The following is a 21396-nucleotide window of genomic DNA, read 5'->3' on the forward strand; positions in this document are numbered from 1 at the left end:
AGACTAGTTTGCTCTTCTGGATGTAGAATGTAGGTGTACAAGTTCGACAGTGCTGATATATTGAGAGAGAAGTTAGGCATAAGAGGAATTAGATGAAATTCTAAGAGAGAAGACTGTGTCGGTTTGGTCATCTGATGTTGATGGAAACTGACAGCTCCACAGAAATGTGCTGATCTCTCAAAGTGGATGGAACACACAAAAGAGGGAGTCCCAGGAAGACATGGAATGAAGTACTGAAGGACACCCTCAGGACACTGAGCATTTCAGATGAGATGACAAAGCACTGAGATACCTGCTGTCTTGCACCCTTCCACCACAGCAGAAATGTTATGGACACATCCCCTGATGAAGTGGATTCGCTTTGCAAGAGCCATGCTCTGGTGCCACGTAAAAAGCTCTTTTTCAGTGTCATATAAAAGCACTCATGCCAGTGCAATGTTAAAAGCACCTAGTGCACACTGTAAAGTGGTTGGTGTTAGGAAGGGCACCCAGCAGTAGAAATCAAACCAAATCAAACTAGAACCTGGCAGGTCTTGACAGATACGTTTATATCGATTGGGACAGTCATATCAATGAGGAGGCATGATTTTTGTTGAAGTCTTTTAACATAATGTCTGGTCTATTTGCATCTATCTTTCTATCAGTTTGAATGATGAAGTTCCAGAGGAGTGAGATGTGATCATTTTCAAGCACTGGAGGAAGTTTGTGTTCCCACCAGTTTTTATCATGTGACAGGTCCAGATTTTTGCAAATTACCTAGTGAATATATTGTGCTGCACTATCATGCCTGTCGAGATACTCTGTGGGCACAAGGAGACTGCACATGGAGGCAACATGATCAATGGTTTCATTTTGTTGTTGACATACACAACATGTTGGGCTGCCTACACAATCCTATGCTAATGTTCTTTATTTCATTGCTAAGTATACGTAGAATGCAAAGGTCAACCTTGCTCCCCATAGCAACATAAATAGTTAATTGCCATTCGTTTTCCCCCAGTATGTATTAACACGGAAAGTATTATGTTTGAATTCATTATGATGGCAATTCTGTCCTTGGTAATGCTTAACTGAACTCAAGTGCTTGTAGGAAGAGATTTCTTGGAGTAAATAATATCATATGACATATCAAAGCGACCTCAAACCTAAACCAATAGATATGCAGAAGTATGATAATTGAATAGTTTAAGAAAATTAAAGACAAGCTCAAAATACAAATTCATTCAGTTTTACGTTGAGATTTACCTTGAACTCAAACATCTTCTGTTCATCCATCATACATATATGTACGTAAGTACGTACGTATGTATGTATGTATGTATGTATGTATGTATGTATGTATGTATGTATGTATGTATGTATGTATGTTTGTACGTATGTACGTATGTATGCATGCATGAATGCATGTATGTATGCATACATACATGTATATATATACATATATATATATACACATACATATATACACACATATATATATATATATATAGATAGATAAATGAAAGAATGGAGTCGAATGACGATTTAACAAAATTCCTTTATTCTCGACATATGTTTCGAAGACTGCATATTCTTAATTCCGAAGGAATAAAGGGTGCATTATGCCGTCTTCTCATCAGGAAAGACAAGGAACTTATGTCAGCATCATGACGAACAAAACTTTTAGATGACTGCCCACACGGAATCCATAGTGATAATGAGTGTTTCTTTAAAATATTCCGTTATAAGCAGTGACGTCAACATTGGTTGGATGGATAAGATTCTAAAAAGTTCAAGAGTTCAAAAATGGTTGGAAGGGGCAGGTTCTAAGAATAGGGGGTGACAGAGTGCAAGTCGTATGTATGGTGATGCATTGTTGTTTGCTTTTGCCAATGAGATTGAGTGCCTATGTGTGCGTATGTATATAACTGCATTCGTGTCTATGTGTGTGTATATCTGTCACCCCCCCTATTCTTAGAACCTGCCCCTTCCAACCATTTTTGAACTCTTGAACTTTTTAGAATCTTATCCATCCAACCAATGTTGACGTCACTGCTTATAACGGAATATTTTAAAGAAACACTCATTATCACTATGGACTCCGTGTGAGCAGTCATCTAAAAGTTTTTGTTCGTCATGATGCTGACATAAGTTCCATCTCTTTCCTAATGAGAAGACAGCATAATGCACCCTTTATTCCTTCAGAATTAAGAATATGCAGTCTTCGAAACATATGTCGAGAATAAAGGAATTTTGTTAAATCGTCGTTCGACTCCATTCTTTCATTTATCTATAGTAAAAAAACACACAAATTTCCACACGAAAGCACTTGATTTCTGCCCTTGGCATGTAGCTTCAACCGTGCTTTCTAACGTAAATTTGCTACCCGGGTATCGGTTAACCGAATTATCCATACTAGGATAATTCATTCAACTACTTAAACATATATATATATATATATATATATATATTATATATATATATATGTATGCATATACATACATATACTTATATATATATAATATATATATATATATAGATATATATAAGTACATACATGCATATGTATATATATATATATATTATATATATATATATATATATATATATATATATATATATTATATATATATACATATTTATATATATATATATATACATATTTATATATATATGCTCATACATACATATATATATATATATACACACATGTGTATGTGTATATATATATATATATACCTTTTTGCATAAGAAACTGAAAATGGATAAAAATTCACGTACAGATGTTTTTTTTTTAAAGACATTCAAATTCATACATAGAAATTCCTACCTACAGCTGTTTCTATGCACAATTCTTTAATTTCAGAAATAAAATTCCATTTTCAATCCAGTGAATTGGATATATCCTCAGGGAGAATTTCAAAAGGAAGTTATTTTACAACGTGTAGGCTAACCTACGACAAACTCAGAAGTGTTTGTTTTTTCTTAGCACAAGCATTCCGTGATTGTCACGTATATACAAAAATGAACACATTCAACACATTCTTGCTCTTGCCAATATGATACATAACAGTTCATTGATGGTGTTATGATAGTTAAGATATAGACATTATCAAAAGAAAAAAATGGTAGATAAAACTAGTGAATAGGTGAGAATGTTGTAGATTAATAGAGAGAGCAGCTAGACACATCAATTTGTCGAGCATATGCCTGTCAATAATACTACAGATTAACAAAATATATCATATCAAATTCCACCCAACTCCACCCAAAAGTGCTACATCAATCAATGTTTACTCAAATACACGGTCTATATGTATCAAGTAAATACAAACAGAACCCACATATTGCCAGATTTTACCTACAGAAAATCTATCTATATACACATATTCCTAATCAGTTATCGGTCAGTGAATCAAACGCAATTTCATGCCTTTAACGATAATATCACTTCCCATCTGGTGACACTGATAGGAGCTGCCGGGAATATTGGACTGAGAACAGGCAAGCAATACATGGATATATCTTGACTAGCGTAACACCATCAACTTTAGTTCCTTGACTAATTAAATGTAATTGAATTATATATATATAATAGAAGTGGCTGTGTGGTAAGTAGTTTGCTTACCAACCACATGGTTCTGGGTTCAGTCCCACTGCGTGGCACCTTGGGCAAGTGTCTTCTACTATAGCTTCTACTATAAGACCAAAGCCTTGTGAGTGGATTTGGTAGACGGAAACTGAAAGATGCCCGTCGTATATATGTATATATATATGTGTGTGTGTTTATGTTTGTGTGTCTGTGTTTGTCCCCTCAGCATCGCTTGACAACCGATGCTGGTGTGCTTACATCCCAGTAACTTAGCGGTTCAGCGAAAGAGGCCGATGGAATAAGTACTGAGCTTACAAAGAATAAGTCTTGGGGTCGATTTGCTCGACTAAAAAGGCGGTGCTCCAGCATGGCCGCAGTCGAATGACTGAAACAAGTAAAAGAGTAAAAGGGTATATGCACAAATGAAAAGCAGACACAGACGAACAGAAAACAGACACAGTAGGTCACCAATTCTTCATCAGTTATTAGTTAGTGATTCAAATATCATTTATGATAATATTTTACGATAATATTGTTTTTCATCTGGTGGCTCTAACTGGAGCTGCCAGGAATATGGAACCGACAAACAGTACACAGGATTTCCCTCTTAGCATTACCCGTACTTCACCTTCAAGCCCTAAGGTTACATTTTGTTTGTTTATCCTTTACATTAATTAATGCAATGCATCCTTGGTTTTATTTACAGTGAGTTGTTTATATATTCGTGCAACTTCTATTTGTAGTTTTTCGTCTTTTTCCTCTTTTCACTCTCTGTCTTTTCCTTTCTGTCTCTTACTCTCTCTCTTGCTCTTTTTCTCTTCTGCTTTCTGTTTCTCTCTCTGCCTGATATCAACACGTGGTCAGCCTTTTTTTTTTTTACTTTTTCCCTTTTCACATCAGCCATTGAAGCAACTGGTCATAATTTCTGTAGTCGCTACTTCAACATGCTTCGCTGTCTGTTGCACTTCTGTTCCAATCCTTTAGGATTTCCCTCTTAGCATTACCCGTGCTTTGCCTTCATCTCGCCCATCATCTTGAATTACATTTATTCATTTTCTTATATTCACTTCTGTATCACTTGTTATCCACATATTATTTGTCTGTCCTCAGTCCAATATTCTCAGCAGCTCCTGCCGGTGCCACCAGATGGGAAGCGATATTATCGTTAAAGGCATGAAGTTATGTTTAACTCACTGAGCGATAACTGACGAGGAATTGGGACCTTCTGTGTCTGTTTTCCATTCATCTGTGCATTTACTATAATTTACTATATGTTTTTCAACTTGCCACCATCCTGTGTGCTTTTCGTTTGTGCATTTCCTATGCGTTAACTTTTTAATCAATGGAATGCAACGCACCTTTGGTTTTATTTACAGTAAGTTGTTTACATATATATATGTGTATGTATACACACACACACACACACACACACACATATATATATATATACACACACATTATTTACATTATTTACATTGGACGGATATGTGTCCTCATCTTGTTAGTTGTTACCACAATGTTTCGGTTGATTTACTCTCCAGCCTTCATCAGGTGACCTGGTAGAATTTCGAACACAACCCTGGCGGTTTTACTCGAAGGAGATATCTGCAAAGTGTTGTATTACTTTTGAATACTGTCCTATCACATGGACCGCATATCATTTGTATTTTTTCTGTGAGGCCTACGGTAGACAGACTGTGGTCAATTTATGGGTTTCATCCTCTCTTCTCATCTTAATTGGAGTGGATAGTATGTTTTTGAATAGCTGTTACTCAATAGATTGTTACATAGCTTGATCATTTCTTCATGATGTGTATCAGGATCACTTCTTATATTCTTTGCTCAATGTTTTAGGCACTCTCTTTACACTGTATGGATGGTGGGAATTGAAGTTGAGGTATCATCCAGTGAAGTTTGGCTTGCAGTGTATGGATGTCATGAACCTATACTTAGTGCATGTTATTAATACATCCAGGATTGCGAGCTGATTGTTTGTTTTCTTCCCCATTGTGAACTGTATGGATGGTTTTATTGAGTTCACATGCTCTAGCAGTACTTAGAATCTTCCTGGTGGGGCCAGAGTATAAAGGTTTCATCAACGTATCGAAACCAAACGGTTGGCTTTAGTGGTGTTGATCTTAAAGAATTCCAAATCTCTAAAATATAGAACAGTATTATCTTATCAGTATGGAGCCGACATTAGACTTCAATGGAGACATACAGAGAAACTCCATCAGAAACTAGCTCGTCTTTCAAACCATCTAACCTTGCTGTGTAGATGATGAAATTTAATATGTACTCAAAGTATGAAGTGTCATTGTTGGGCCAAGGCCCAATGAAGAGCCCTGCACAGGAGCTGACTTAAAAGCTGCCCAATAGGGTGGTTTTTAAGCTAATATATATATATATATATATTATATATATATATATATATATGTATATATGTATAATATGCGCGCACACACACACACATATATATATATATATATATATATATATATATAAATGTATGCATATATTTATAGGGCTTCTGGAGATTGTCACCAAAATGAAAAACGGTGACCTCATTATTGAGGCCAACAATTTAATGGAGATATTAGAGAACATTGTAAGGAGTTTGCTGGAATTCATGTAAGGGATGAACCTGAGTTAGTAAGTTTAAAGAAGAGACTCCTTTTAAACCCGATGGGTACAGACTTCAATTTATTTCATAAATACATTAAAATTTCAAGATAAAAGGACAGCTACCATTAATTTCAAATTCTAGTGAAAGCCCAGTTTCCTTCAAGTTGTGTAGGCCATTCATTTTGACAACAATTAAAAAACTGTCAGTGATCTGAAGAAGCTCTTGCTTGCCTTCTATGCATGCAAACAGGAAATTTACAACTGGATCAAAATTGTAAATAGTTTAAATTTATACAAACACTCATACACACATGCACACACAGCTTTCTTCTCATTTTAGTGAAAGGTTTCTAATATGAGAGAGACTTTGCAATATTTCTAGGAGGTCAAGAAAACAGCTGAGGATTCTGGAGGGTTCAGTCCACTGCTATGAGTTATTGGAGTTTTGATTGATGAGTAATCTATCAGCTATGAGTCTAATGTACCTAGGATGAATAGGACCAAACACTTATTAATAATTAATGCATGATAGTTTAATCACGAAAATATACTAATTATATAGATAGATTTAATTAAAAACAATTGAGTCACATTTACATGAGATAAATATATAATGACTAATTTAATAGCTTATAAAATTAGGAGAGGTGTTTACAAATGATAATAAGTCTCTGTTTTTAATCATATCCAAAATATGCCTTGAAAGAGCAAATTTTACAAAAATTATTGCTTACAGTAATAATGAATAAAATCCCTTTAACAATAATTAGTATGCTGGTGGTAGCATAAAAGTTGAGTTGAATGTAAATTCTTACTCAATGTGTAGTGTTTAGAATAGATTAGAATTAAAAGACTTGCTGAAAGCTAAGCATATGAAGTTAATGTTGCCAGTATTGAATGATTGTCTTAATTATTATAAATGAATATTTGGCTCTTCATTTGTCTTCATCAGTAATGTATTCAGTCACCTATGGATTTTTTCTATATCCAAAAAGCTCAGACTGAACAGATTTGCTAATTTTTCTGCTGAAATTATTTTCTGTGTTATCTTGATTTGGGATCAGCAAAATATTCAAAATTTGCATAGACATTTTCTTTTAATATGCAGAAATCAGTGATAAGTAGAATTAAATTTGTAGCTTCACTTGATTTCTTTTGTGTTATAGTGCAAAGTCAAGGAGTCATTGCCCCAAACAATTGTATCCCTCTGAAGCTGAAGAGCTCTTGATCATTTTGAATTTAATTTCCATTTTCAATGTAAAATTTCTCACTGTTTTTCCCTGCAGCAGCTCTTAGAAAATCTTTATAGAGTCACAGCATATCAATCATATTTTGTTTCGAGCAAAACAATAAATCATTTGCATACACTCAGAAATCAGTCTTTCTAAATAATTTGGACGATCATCTATGTTTGTCAAAAGAACTTGTAACAAAAGAAACTAGTTTCCTCCTCTTGGTTCAGAGTAAATCTAAAATTGATTCGAAACAAGAAACAAGAAGCTAATAACAGAAGGCAAAAATCCAATGCCCTTCTTGCATCTTTTTTTTAATTTAAATTTGAAAATGCTAATGACACAAGTGGAGAGCTGACAGGATACTTTGTCATGCACACACTTCTGATGATCAAATATCAGTTCAAATTCTTCAAAAATTGACTTTGAATTTTAGCTACTGTTTGTGTAACAATGTAACAAGAATCCATTGAATTTGTTACATCTCCTCTCCTTATGAAATTGGCTTTTTTTCTAGTCAGTAAAAACAAAAAAATCTTTCTTTTTCTCATATTTCAAGAGTTGACAATCATAAATGAAATATAATTATATTTGATATTTATACATTTCATACATACCTGCCTGTGCAATATTACAATGCAGTAAAATCTCTTAACGAATTAATCGTAGTGATGCTGTATAATCCATTGGGTTGCTTTTAATACTTCATATAAATATACATATACACACACATGTGTGTGTGTGTGTGTCTGTATATATACAGAAATACAAATCTCTCAAATCTCTGGGCCTGATGAGTTATTTCCATGGACAAGACTTAAGTTGCATAGACCCAAATCAAACTGTCACTAAATATATAATTCCTGCCAAATCTGCTGAGTCCCACTTTTTTTCATTGTCCACTCACTCGTACATATGTATATATATTTTTCATTTACCTGTTTCAGTTATTTGACTGCAGCCATGCTGGGGTACCATCTTGAGTGGAGTTTAGTAGCAAATCCACCCCAGGACTTACTTTTTAAAGCCTAGTACTTATTCTATTAATCCTTTTTTGCTGAATTGCTAAGTTACAGGGAGCTAAACACACCAACACCAGTTGTCAAGTAGTAGTGGGGAACAAACACAGACACAAAACACGCATACATAGATATATACATATATATATATATATATGATGGGTTTGTTTCAGTTTCCATTTACAAAATCCCCTCACAAGACTTTGGTCAGCCCAAGGCTATAGGAGAAGGCACTTAGCAAAGGTGCCACATTGTAGGACTAAACCCAGAACCACATGGCTGGGAAGTAACCTTCTTACCACACAGTACATATATATGTGTGTGTGTGAGTGCATGTGTATGTGTGTGTGTGTATGCATATATCATCATCATCATTTAACGTTCACTTTCCATGCTGGCATGGATTGGATAGTTTGACTGAAAATGGGCAAGCCGGCCGGTGGGTGGGGTGCACCAGGTTGCAGTCTGATTTGGCAAGGTTTCTATGGCTGGATGCCCTTCCTAACACCAATCACTCTAAGAGTGTAATGGGTGCTCTTTTACATGTCATCAGCACGGGTGCCATTGACCTGATACTGGCATGAGCCATGACTATGGTTTCACTTGGCTTGACAATTTAACACAAGCACAGTATATCACCAAGGGTCTTGGTCACCTAACTCTACCTCCATGAGGTCCAACGTTCAAATGGTGCTTTTTACGTGCCACCAGTATGGGTGCCAGTCAGACAGCACCAGCATTGGCCACAACTACGATTTCACTTGGTTCAACAGGTCTTCACGAGCACAGCATATCACCCAACGATTGAAGGGTGCTCTTAATGGGTCAGTTATTCAACAATGGCATTGGCCACAGCTACAATCTGATTCGACTTAATGTCACTGTCTCCACGAGGCCCAGTGCACAAATGGTGATTTTTACATGTCACCAACATGGGTGCCTGTCAGACAGCACTGGCATCTCCCACGACTATGATTTCACTAGTTCAACAGGTCTTCTCAAGCACAGCTTATCACCCAATGACTGAAGGCTGCTTTTAAAGGGCCAGTTAAATAACAATGATCTCACTTGGCTTGACAGGTCTTCTCAAGCATGGCATGTTCCAAGTGTGAATTTGTCTGTGTTAACTACATCCCAAAGATGGAGCCTTGTATCTTTGTTGGAAACCAGCTCCCTCCTCTGGAAGATTCATAATAATTAAAAAATAGGAGAGACATACTTATACATATATATATACCATCATTATCATCATTTAATGTCCATTGTCCATACTGACATAGGTTGGACAGTTTGACCAGGGATAGTAAACTGAAGGGTTGCATCAGACTTAAGTCTGATATGGCATGGTTTCTACAGCTGGATGCGCTTCCTAACTCCAACCACCCCAAGCACCAGTTACGTGACACCAGCACCAGCCATATTGCCTCCATGAGGCCAAACGCTCGAATGGTGTTTTTACATGCCACCAGCATGGGTGCTAGTTACATCACACTGGCGTCTTCCTAATTGCCTCTGTGAGGCCCAATGCTTGAATGGTGATTTTTAAGTGCCTCCAGCATGGGTGCTAGTTACGTAACACCAACATCAGTCACATTGCCCCTGTGAGGCTTAATACTCAAATGGTACATTTTATGTGCCCCCAGTATGTGTGCCAGTTATGTGACACAGGCATCGGCCACATTTCTTCCATAAGGCCCAACACTTGAATGGTCCTTTTTACAAGTCTATCTGGCTCTACTTTTCTCTTTATATATGATGTTATATATGCATACATATATGTGTACATATATATATATTCATATACATAAATATTTTTTTATTCTGTTACATACTTCAGTCATTTGACTGTGGCCATGCTGGAGCACTGCCTTAAAGGGTTTTAGCCCATGAAATTGACAAGCTTCTCTCAGTTTTTGTCTTCTAAATTGACTCACAAGACTTTGGTTGGGGCCTAGAGTATAGTTGAAAACACTCACCAAAATTGTCATGCACTGGGAATGAACCCAGAACTATGTAGAACGGAAGCAAGCTTCTTACCACATGACTACACCTGCACCTATATATATATATATATATATATATATATATATATATATATATACATACATACATACATATATATATATAGGTCCAGGTGTGAAGGCATATGATTAGGGTATTGCATTTGTGAATGTAATATTGTGTTCTTAAGCAAAACATTTCATTTCATGGTCCCAGTCTACTTAGCTCACATGAGTAATCCTGTAATGGACCAGTGTCCCATCATGGGGGGAAATATATATGCCACAGAATCCAGGTAACCAGCCTTATGAGCCAATGGATTTGGGAAGGACAATTGATCCTTCTTTGATAGGGACTTGCATGGTTATGTGGTAAGAAGTATATATTCCTCAACCACATGTTTTGGGTTAAATCCCACTGCATGGTACCTCAAGCAAGTGCCTTCTAGTATAGCCCTAGACTGACCAAAGAGTTATAGATGCATTTGGTAGCTGGAAACTGAAAGATCATCATATATATATGTGTGTGTGTCCTTGTATTTTAGTGTGTGCCTCCACCACTTGACAAACATTTTGATTACATCCCCATAACTTAGTTGTCCCACAAAGAGACTGATAGAAGAAGTACCAATCTTACCAGAGTTGTTTGTTAGTAAGAAGTAATGTCAAGGATTTAGGTTGGATTAGAGTCCATAGAAATCAGAGAAGGAAAGGGAGAATTATCCAATGAGTTTAATATTATTTTTTGGTGACTAGAGTATGTCAGAGTGTGTTGTGTTATCAGAATGTCACACTAAACCCATCAAGGACCTAATTAGAAATGTAATCATTTAACGAATAGATTGAATTAAAATGATAAATTAGGATTTTATTAATAGAAAGTGGCCTTTAACACGAAGTAATTATTCTTTTAACAACCTGTCAGTTTCTTCTGTTTGATGTTAGATGTGTGTTTTTAACATAGTGGCATCATACAATAAATACTGATCAATTGGTGAATGACAGTTGTGACATCTTTTTAAGTTTGGCTTACTGAAGTTCTCATTCTATTTACTTTGTTAATCTCTTTGAGAGAAGCATAAATGTTCAAAATTTCCATCCTTAACTCTTCTAAAATGCTGCACATCATATCTATATAGAAAAGCATTGTACTATCAAGCAGTATCTAGAAATGGATATGTTGTTTTAGAAATAAGAAGTGAACTAGCATAGTGGACTCAGTGTTTGTCAGTTACTTCAGAATATAGGCTATAATGATTGGTATGGTTGTCACACATATATATAGAGAGAAAGATATTGTAAATAAAACTGATTCACAATAATCAACGTTGTTTACTTCAAAATAACAAGTTAAGACTAAATTTAAAGCAAAAGGAATATACATATCATACATCTACATATATGTGTGTGTGAGTGTGTGTGTGTGTCTTTTTGATCAACAAATTTGGATATTTTCTTCAACTGAACTCCTAAGAAATCAACATTGGAAGAAGAAAGAAGAAAAAGAAATTCAAAGTAAATTCAATATTTATTTGCTGTGCATCTCTATAAATCACTGTGTTTTTCATTCACATCATTTTGACAAAAAGATTTTGTTTTTGCCCATTAGTCAAGTAAATAACAGAGAGACAATTTCAATAGTAAAATTCCCAAGGATAATTTTACTATTTTACTTTTATGTTTTATAAGACTTAAATGAATTCAATAGTCTAATGATAATGTGAATATAAAACTAAATTGGTGGAAATACTGCTTTGTTTTAGATTGAGAAAAAAATTAATAAATGAATAGACAAAATAAAATAAAGTAAAGCATTTTTCTCAAAGAAGTAAAATATAAACTCTCCTTCTATTTCATTGCATTATGACAAGAAATGATTTAAAAGCCCTTTTGATATTAGATAAAAGAATGCAATATCACTCTCCTGTATTTTTTGACTATCTGTTTGTACACATTGTTGCATTTAAATACATTTAAGATTTCACCAGTGTTAGAGAACATAAAACAGTGGTAACATTTACCTCTTGAAACTAGCAAGAAAAGAATAATTTCTCTATATCATGTCGAGAAAATATCATTGATATATCAAGAATATTATCATAGATTATATTCTAATGCATTTCAATATCTAAGACTATCAGCTCTAGCTAAGCAAATGTAAGCCAGAGAAAATTTGGTTGGAAAGAAGCACTTCAGATAAAGACAACCAAAAAAAAAAAATTAAAATGTCTATAATAAATTATAAAAATCTGAATGTAAATACAAAGAAGCTTTCTGCTGTAAGATGCGGTAAAAACAGTAATTGATCGTTTCAATCTGATCAGAAAATAGAATCGCATCAAATGGGAACTGATTTGTTTTTAAGGTTGCCTCAGCTAAATACTTTTAAATTGCCAAAATGTTTCTAATCTGTTGAAGAAGAAATGCACTTACTCTGTGCTTGACTGGCTACTTCATTGAAATAAGGCTATGAGCTCAATGGATTCTTGCTCTTTCATTAATTGTAAACTTGGCTAGGGATAAAAAGGAAGAACCAAATGTACATTTGACCCAGAATATGTCACACCTTTTGAAGCGGATACTAAAATCTTTCCTGTTAAAAACAGCTAATTGCCTGCCATCAGTTGAATATTTATAGCATCATTTAAGCCAACATCAAAAGAAGATATCTCCTTTGATGACAAATTCACTAGATTGTTAAGCTTCAAATTTATGTTGCTTGAAATGTTATTTGTTATGCTATATAAATTTCTACACTGCAGCTTTCAATATGTACATAAGAATTATCTTGTTCCAAATACATGTAGAAAAACTGCATTTAGCAGATAGCTATAAGCTTTCAAATTTATTCCCCCCATTTATTATCATGTCATTTCCTTCTCTCTCTCTCTCTCTCTCTCTCTCTCTCTCTCTTCTTTCTCTCTCTCTTTTTTTCTCTCTCTCTCTTTCTCTTTCTCTCTCTTTCTCTTTCTCACTCTTTCTCTTTCTCTCTCTTTCTCACTCTCTTTTTCTCTCGCTCTCTTTTGCCATCTTTTTGAATGAAACTTTTAAAAGAGTATCTCATCTATTAAACAACTTACACTACATTATGGTAAACAATGATTTTACACTAACCTATTGGAAAATGCAAAATGATGAACATTTATACTACATGTTTAGTTAAGCTGGTGTGTATTAAACACAGATGTAATATATTTAACATGAAAGATAAAGTGCATTTAATAATATATATTTCCTTTAAATTATTGTAATATACTTTAGCATAGCAATGAGTCATACATAGAGGAGAGTTTAAAGAAAACTGAACTGGCTTATAAAAGAAAATACCAATAAAACCTCTAAACTTTCTTGAGAATTCTCCGTAGTAATGGGTATATAAATATATGTAATCATGACATATAACCAGATGTCTGTGTGGTTAAGAAGCTTATTTCTTAATCATGTGGTCTTGGGTTCAAACCTACTGTATGGCAACTTTGGCAAGTATGTTCAACTCAGCTCTGGGCCAACCAAAGCCTTGAGAGTGGATTTGGTAAACAGAAAATGAAAAAAGCCTGTTGTGCATGAGTGTGTGTGTTTGTATATATATATATATATATTATATATATATATATAAGTTTTTTCATTCTCTCTCTGTTTATTTTCTCTTATTCCTTTTTGTTGAAGAGCACAGGCTCAAAACGTAAATGGCTTTTATCATTTTCCTGAGCATCAAACTAATACACTTGCTTGTTGTTCACAAACCTGTCTTTGTCTTTTTTTCTATAAATTTCATATATCATCATCATCATCATCGTTTAACGTCTGTTTCCTGTGCTAGCATGGGTTGGACGGTTCGACCGGGGTATGGGAAGCCAGGAAGCTGCACCAGGCTCCAGTCTGATCTGGCAGTGTTTCTACAGCTGGATGCCCTTCCTAATGCCAACCACTCCGTGAGTATAGTGAATGCTTTTTATGTGCCGCCGGCACAGAAGCCAGTCAAGGCGGCGCTGGCATCGGCCACATTCAGATGGTGCATTTTACGTACCATTGACACAGGTATCATAACTATAATTTCTATTTGATATTTATTTTGATGTTGATGTATTTGACTCAATAGGTCTCCTTAAGCACAGCAGGGCACCCTACAATCCAAGGAAAGCACAGCAGGTCGTTCTGCAATCCATATATATATATATATATATATACACACACACATCAGGTGATAGATATAAACAAGTGATTCAGTTGCACATGTGGTGTCCTTCATTTACAATATCCTATGGAAACATGTCCAGCCACTGAGAAATGTTACACTGCTTGGAAACAGGTGAGGGTTGGTGATAAAGTTTTCTCACCAGCTACTCTTCTGCAGCCTCTAACTGTATAAATTTGCCTCAGTGAATTTTCTTTGACCTATGCAAGCAAGGAAGTTTGGACATTAAAGCAAAATGAACAAAAACAAAGTGATTGCATAATAATTGTATTTACTATTTCGTGAAATGTTGATTAATTAGCATATTTTTTGTTATTTTCATCTTGTTATTTGAATTGAAAACATAAACAATAATACTTTGGAAGACGAAAACAAATATTGAAGGAACAGATAACATTGAAGTTAAAACAAGGAAACGGTAGAAATTTACTTGAGTAGCAGAAAATTGTTACCATTGTGAATTATTAAATTTTTGAAATTTCAAACAGAACCAGTCAATGAATGTAATGGGAAAGAATGGCAGGAAAAAAGCAAAATCAATAAGACATTATGAATTAATTGAATTTCTCTTCTGATGGAAATTTAAAAAAATAAACAAAATAAAAAAAAAAGAAGAAAAAAACAGAGAAACAAAAAGGACAAAAAACAAACACAGTCACTAATGTCAGCTAATTTTTCCTTTTACATCTTTGATCAGATATTTTTGGAAATATGAGAAGTATACGTATAAAAGAGAACACTTACCAATTTATATGCAATATGGTAGTAATAAAGAAATCTATAAAACTATCACCAAGTTTAACTGGTTGTTTAAAAAAAGGCAGCAAGGAAAGTAAAATTATATTTCATTATATTAAAAGCTATAATTTTTCTTTCACATTAAATGACTTCTCTATTTATTTTTAACATTTTATTGGCCATAGACAATTTTTTTCCATAATATATTTTCCAAGCAATGAATAGAAATTTGGTATGTGATTGGAAAATATTTATGAATTAAAACAAAAGAGAAATGAAATTACATAAACATATCTCACAAATGTTCTTATATTGTTTTATGTATTTCATTTTGTAAGCTTCTGTTTTTGGCTTCGTTTATATTTTAGTTTAATGATAAACATGTATTTTGTTGTTCCAAAAATTTTCAGCAAAATATCTCAACCTGATTCTAATAAGTATAGACAAACGCTTTCTCTCTCATGTTTTTCCTTAAAGTACAAATAAAATTATAAAAAAATTTTGAATGTGGCTTTTAAATTTAGAATGGAATATTTGGAAGGAAGAGAGGACAAACATCAAGCTTGACTAACTCTTAGTCTCTAATGCCCTCCTCCTACTCTTTCACCGCCACCTCCTCCTTGTCACCATCCTCCTCCGCCTCCTCCTCCTCCTCCTCCTCCTCCTCATCATCATCATCACCATCATTATCATTAACTTCATCATCATCATCATCTTCATCATCATCATCATCATCACCCATTTCATTTCCATTTTTCTACGCTAGCATGGATTAAACAAAATTTTATCAAAGCTAATTTTCTACTGCCAGATGCTCTTCCTGTCATCAACTATAACTGTTTTCTATATGAGGTATTTTTTTCCATTCTGTTGATCATCACAAATCAACTAAACTACTCGTATGGACCATTTGTTCTCCGGTGAAAGTAAATGATGTCATTGCCTTTTACAATAATAATGCTGGTATTGGCATACAAAATTGAAATTTATGCATACATGCTCACACATATTGTATTCACACATTCTTACATACATAAAAACATATAGACACAGATATAAGGCTTCCTTGCAAGCTTCCATCGACCAGTTTGATGGACTTCATTGCAGTTTCCATTACCAATTTCTCTTAGGTGCTGCACAATAGAACTAAATCTAAGATCATGTGATTGTGAAGTACACTTCTTAACCCCACAATAATGCCCATACTAACCAGATGTTTTTAGCATAATAAAATCTCAGTGCCATTTGTAGAACTAAATAATCAGTTCATTTTCTTATTTGTTTTATGGTTTCTAAGAAAATGAACAGATTATTTAGTTCTACAAATGGCACTGAGATATGACTTATACATATATATATATATATATGTGTGTGTGTGTGTGTATAAGTCAGTAAATGGTGGGGTTGTGTTAATCACACATGGAGAAATGATAGGAGATGGGGGGATGGATGGAAGCACTCCGTCGGTTACGACGACGAGGGTTCCGGTTGATCCGAATCAACGGAACAGCCTGCTCGTGAAATTAACGTGTAAGTGGCTGAGCACTCCACAGACACGTGCACCCTTAACGTAGTTCTCGGGGATATTCAGCATGACACAGAGAGTGACAAGGCCGGCCCTTTGAAATACAGGTACAACAGAAACAGGAAGTAAGAGTGAGAGAAAGTTGTGGTGAAAGAGTACAGCAGGGATCACCACCATCCCCTGCCGGAGCCTCGTGGAGCTTTTAGGTGTTTTCGCTCAATAAACACTCACAACGCCCAGTCTGGGAATCGAAATCGCGATCGTATGACTGCGAGTCCGCTGCCCTAACCACTGGGCCATTGCACTTCCACGATAGGAGATGAAAAATTATAATATGGCAGAATGCTAAATTGAAAGTAAATTTTAATAAAAATGGGTGTATGAAAAATTAAAAAAGAAAACATAATAAATCAAACCTGGCTTTCATTGCAAGGCAAATTTTCAAGATTTGAAAGGGGAAAAAATTTTTGAGTGGAGGGTCAAATTAATTTCATCAACCCCAGGAATTGATGAAGTTATTTAAGAAGAAAATAGCCCAGCTGTATTAGACTACTTAAGAACATGAATCCAAAAATATTATAGAAGGCATTTATGCTCTAAACTTGTGTTTCTCGACCATTTTTTACCAATGGGCCCTTTTTGGTTAGTATGATTCTCTGGTGATGTTTAAAAACTAGTTTTATTGATACTTCTTTAAAAATTCCTATTTTGTTGTTCACAAATTGACTTGAGTATGTTGTACTATATAAAAACTGTTTGTTGTGATACATAAATGTAAAACTAAACTTTACATGGACTCTTAAAATGGAACTGTAGATCCACAGAAAGAATTATCATTAGTATTTTGGGGGCATCAGTAGAATTGCATGGTTAAGAAGTTCAATTTTCTATGGTTCCAAGTTTGGTTCCATTGTGTGGCACCTTTGACAAGTGTCTTCAGTCAGAGGACATATTCTCAGTAAAAACCAACCACACCCATATGTTCACACACAAACTTTGGTGATGTTGCAAATTATCTTTCTTTGATCAAATATATTTTCTACTGAGAAACACCTTTTCATTCTACTATTTTTGTCTGTCATTTTCTTGACATGCTTCATCAATCACAGAACCATTACCCAGTTTCTTAATTTCATTCATTTTACCTTTCTCTGTCTCTTGTGGAAGGACCTGCTTCATTTGTACAGCTGGAAGTTAATTACCTTACCGCTACCCAATTTGTTTCCATTATTTTCATTCCTGAAATTTTTTTGGTTATATTACCCATAGAAATGTGAAGGCTTGCAGTTTAGTGGTTAAGGTATTTGGCTCACGATTGTAAGATCATGGTTTCAATTCCAAGCCGTGAGTTGCATCCTAGAGCAAGACATTTTACTTCATGTTGCTTCAGCTCATTCAGTCGGCAAAAATTAGTAGTACCTACATTTCAAACAGCCAGTCTTGTCAAATTATGTATCATACTGAATTTCCCTGAGAACTACGTTAAAGGTATGCATGACTGTGAAATGCTCAACCACTTTGACATTAATTTCCTAAGCAGGCTGTTCCATTGTTGATTGGATCAACTGGAACCCTCATTTTCACAACCAACAGAGTACCAGTTAATGTAGAACCCATCTCCACATTACACTGATAATGGACTGAAATAGAACTAGTATTTCAATCTACAATGACGCATAAAGCTGTTAAGTATTTTTCAAATTTCCAGCAATTGTAAGGAGTTAAAAATATTTCAGAAAGTGGATGGTAAGTTGATCAAAAACAACAAAGGGTTGAGAGGGCTGTTTTGTCTTGTCAAGGGCATGGAAACTTCTCTAGTGCTGGTGCCATGAAAAACACCCAGTGCACTCTGTATAGTGGTGGAAATCAAGCAAAAATAGAGACAACTGAGTGAGATGGTGCCCTCCAACCCATTTAGGATAATAGTAGCTGAAAAGAACTATGTCTTACCATAATGAACTGGCCAAACCCTGCCATCATGGAAAGTAGACATAAAATATTGATAGCCACCCAGGTATGTACAATAAAGTAATGCAAAAATTTAATGGAAAATCTTTAAAGTATGACCTGGTAAAAATGCACTTACCTAACTAGATTGTTCCACTTTCTCTTTTTACTGTTTAATCACGGGGAACAAATGCTATGATCTTTTGTGTTTTAAGGCTTTCAATACTTATAGAAGGATGGAAGGAAGTTATACTAAAGGCATTCAAGCACCAAATGAAAGTGGCATGTTAAACTGGGTCACAGATTAAGTCTGCTCAAGAACTTAGAATGCAAAGCAGAAGAAACACTGCAATACACTTTGCCTGGTGAGCTAACAGTTCTATCAATCCATCGTCTTGGATTGGTGCTTAAAGACAAGATTGATCTCAAAATATTTGAACTTAGATTGCAGAGATCTGGAAGAAGTCTTATAAATCATTTTGCCCTACACTTTAACAACTCTACAAGTTTGTTGCTTGTCGTCACTTTGCTAGATTTGATATAGAAACAGAAAATGCAGACAATGAATTTTATTTGCAAGATAAACTAATCTGTGTGGATCTTGAATCTAAATCATTGACCAAAAGTTAAAACTTTAATGATTAGCAGAGCAGTGTAAATAACGCAACAAAACACCTTGAGATTTTTGCAGCAGATGAGCCATTTATATCTACATTCTTAAGTTCATATATTGCTGAAGGGTAAAGTTCATATATGGTTGAAGGTTAAAGTTTTTTTTCTTAAAACAGGGAAACAGAGACTGGATCTGGAAAGGCAAGGTGAAATACTACTAACACTAATGTTCAACCAAATATTAATGCTCTTGCTAATATATGGCAACCATAAGGTGGTGAGCTGGCAGAAACATTAGCATGCCTGGTGAAATGCTTAGTGGTATTTTGTCTACCTTTACGTTCTGAGTTCAAATTCCGCCGAGGTTGACTTTGCCTTTCATCCTTTCGGGGTTGATAAGTTAGGTACCAATTGTGTACTGGGGTTGATCTAATCGACTACTCCCACTCTCCCAAAATTTCGGGCCTCATACCTAGAGTAGAAAAGAATACATAGCAACCATATCTCATCCGTTAATGATGTCAGCTAATTCAATAAAAAGATATGGTAATTTATTTTACCAAGTTAATGTTGCCTATATTACTCACAGTACTTCTTCTATCAATAATATTATTTTATAATTGTCATAGATATTAACATTATTATTCATTTATGCCTGAGGTTAATAATGAATCAGCAGTTCCATAATGGATACAATTGTCAAAATATTTTGTGAACATTTCTTTGATTTAAAGCGTTTTGTTGTTTAAGAACTTAGCCTTTATTTAATGATGTTGTCCACATCTGGAAAAACAAATTTGAAATTAGATGTGCACATTGTAATATTCAATATGAATTAATAACAACTTTTCCTGTATTTGGAATCAGCTTGTTAGGATCTAGGCATTTCTTAATATTCTCTGTAGTAAACATTCACATATTATAACGAGTTGTGTGTAAGTACCTACAGCAAGTATAGTGAGATGCTAAACTTAATTTCCTGTACATTTAACCTTTAACATAGTAATTAGAAATAATTGAATTGTCATTAACTAACCATAATAACTTTGAGCTTATCACTTGACAGCCAATGTATTGGCCTGTACGAATGCATCAGCCTTTGGTTTGTAATATAGCTTGTTATAGTGATAAATGAATAAGGCTATGGTTACACAGAAATTAACAGTAAAATATGTATATATTTATATACATACACCCATGCATATATATATATATATGTGCACACACACATATATATTTATTCTTACATTCATACATACATACATATGTGTGTGTGTGACCTGTGGAAAGTCTGAGTGCTAACACAATAGAATATGTGATGGTTTTTGGTGAGCAGCACAGACTTTTATGATTCTGTAAGTAATAATAATAATACTAATAATAATAATAATAATAATTTATAAGTTTAAAGCTTATAAGTGATCACTGTCCAGTGACTGAATAAAATAGTCTAATGTTGGGGCAAATAAGCCCTTGATGGAAAGAAGTAGGGTTCTCATATGTGTGGTGTGTTCCACATGTATGAGAATCCTACTTTTTCCTGCTGAAGGCTTATATGCCCCAGTATTGGACTATTTTTTTCAGTCATTGCAAAATGACACTTTAAATGACAGATTTAACGTCTGCTTTCCATGCTAGCATGGGTTGGACGATTTGACTGAGGTCTGGCAAACCAGACTCCAATCTTATCTGGCAGAGTTTCTACAGCTGGATGCCCTTCCTAACGCCAACCACTCTGAGAGTGTATTGGATGCTTTTATGTGCCACTGGCACAAGGGCCAGTTTGGTGGTACTGGCAACAACAATTGATTAATCTTAATAAGTAGTATTGGTTTCAAATTTTGGCACAAGACCAGAGAGTTTGTGAGAGGGAGTAAGTCAAGTACATTGACCTTAACGCTCAAGTGGTTCTTATTTTATCAACCCCAAAAG

This window comes from Octopus sinensis, linkage group LG1 (assembly GCF_006345805.1).
Source record: "Octopus sinensis linkage group LG1, ASM634580v1, whole genome shotgun sequence".
In the NCBI taxonomy this organism is placed as follows: domain Eukaryota; kingdom Metazoa; phylum Mollusca; class Cephalopoda; order Octopoda; family Octopodidae; genus Octopus; species Octopus sinensis.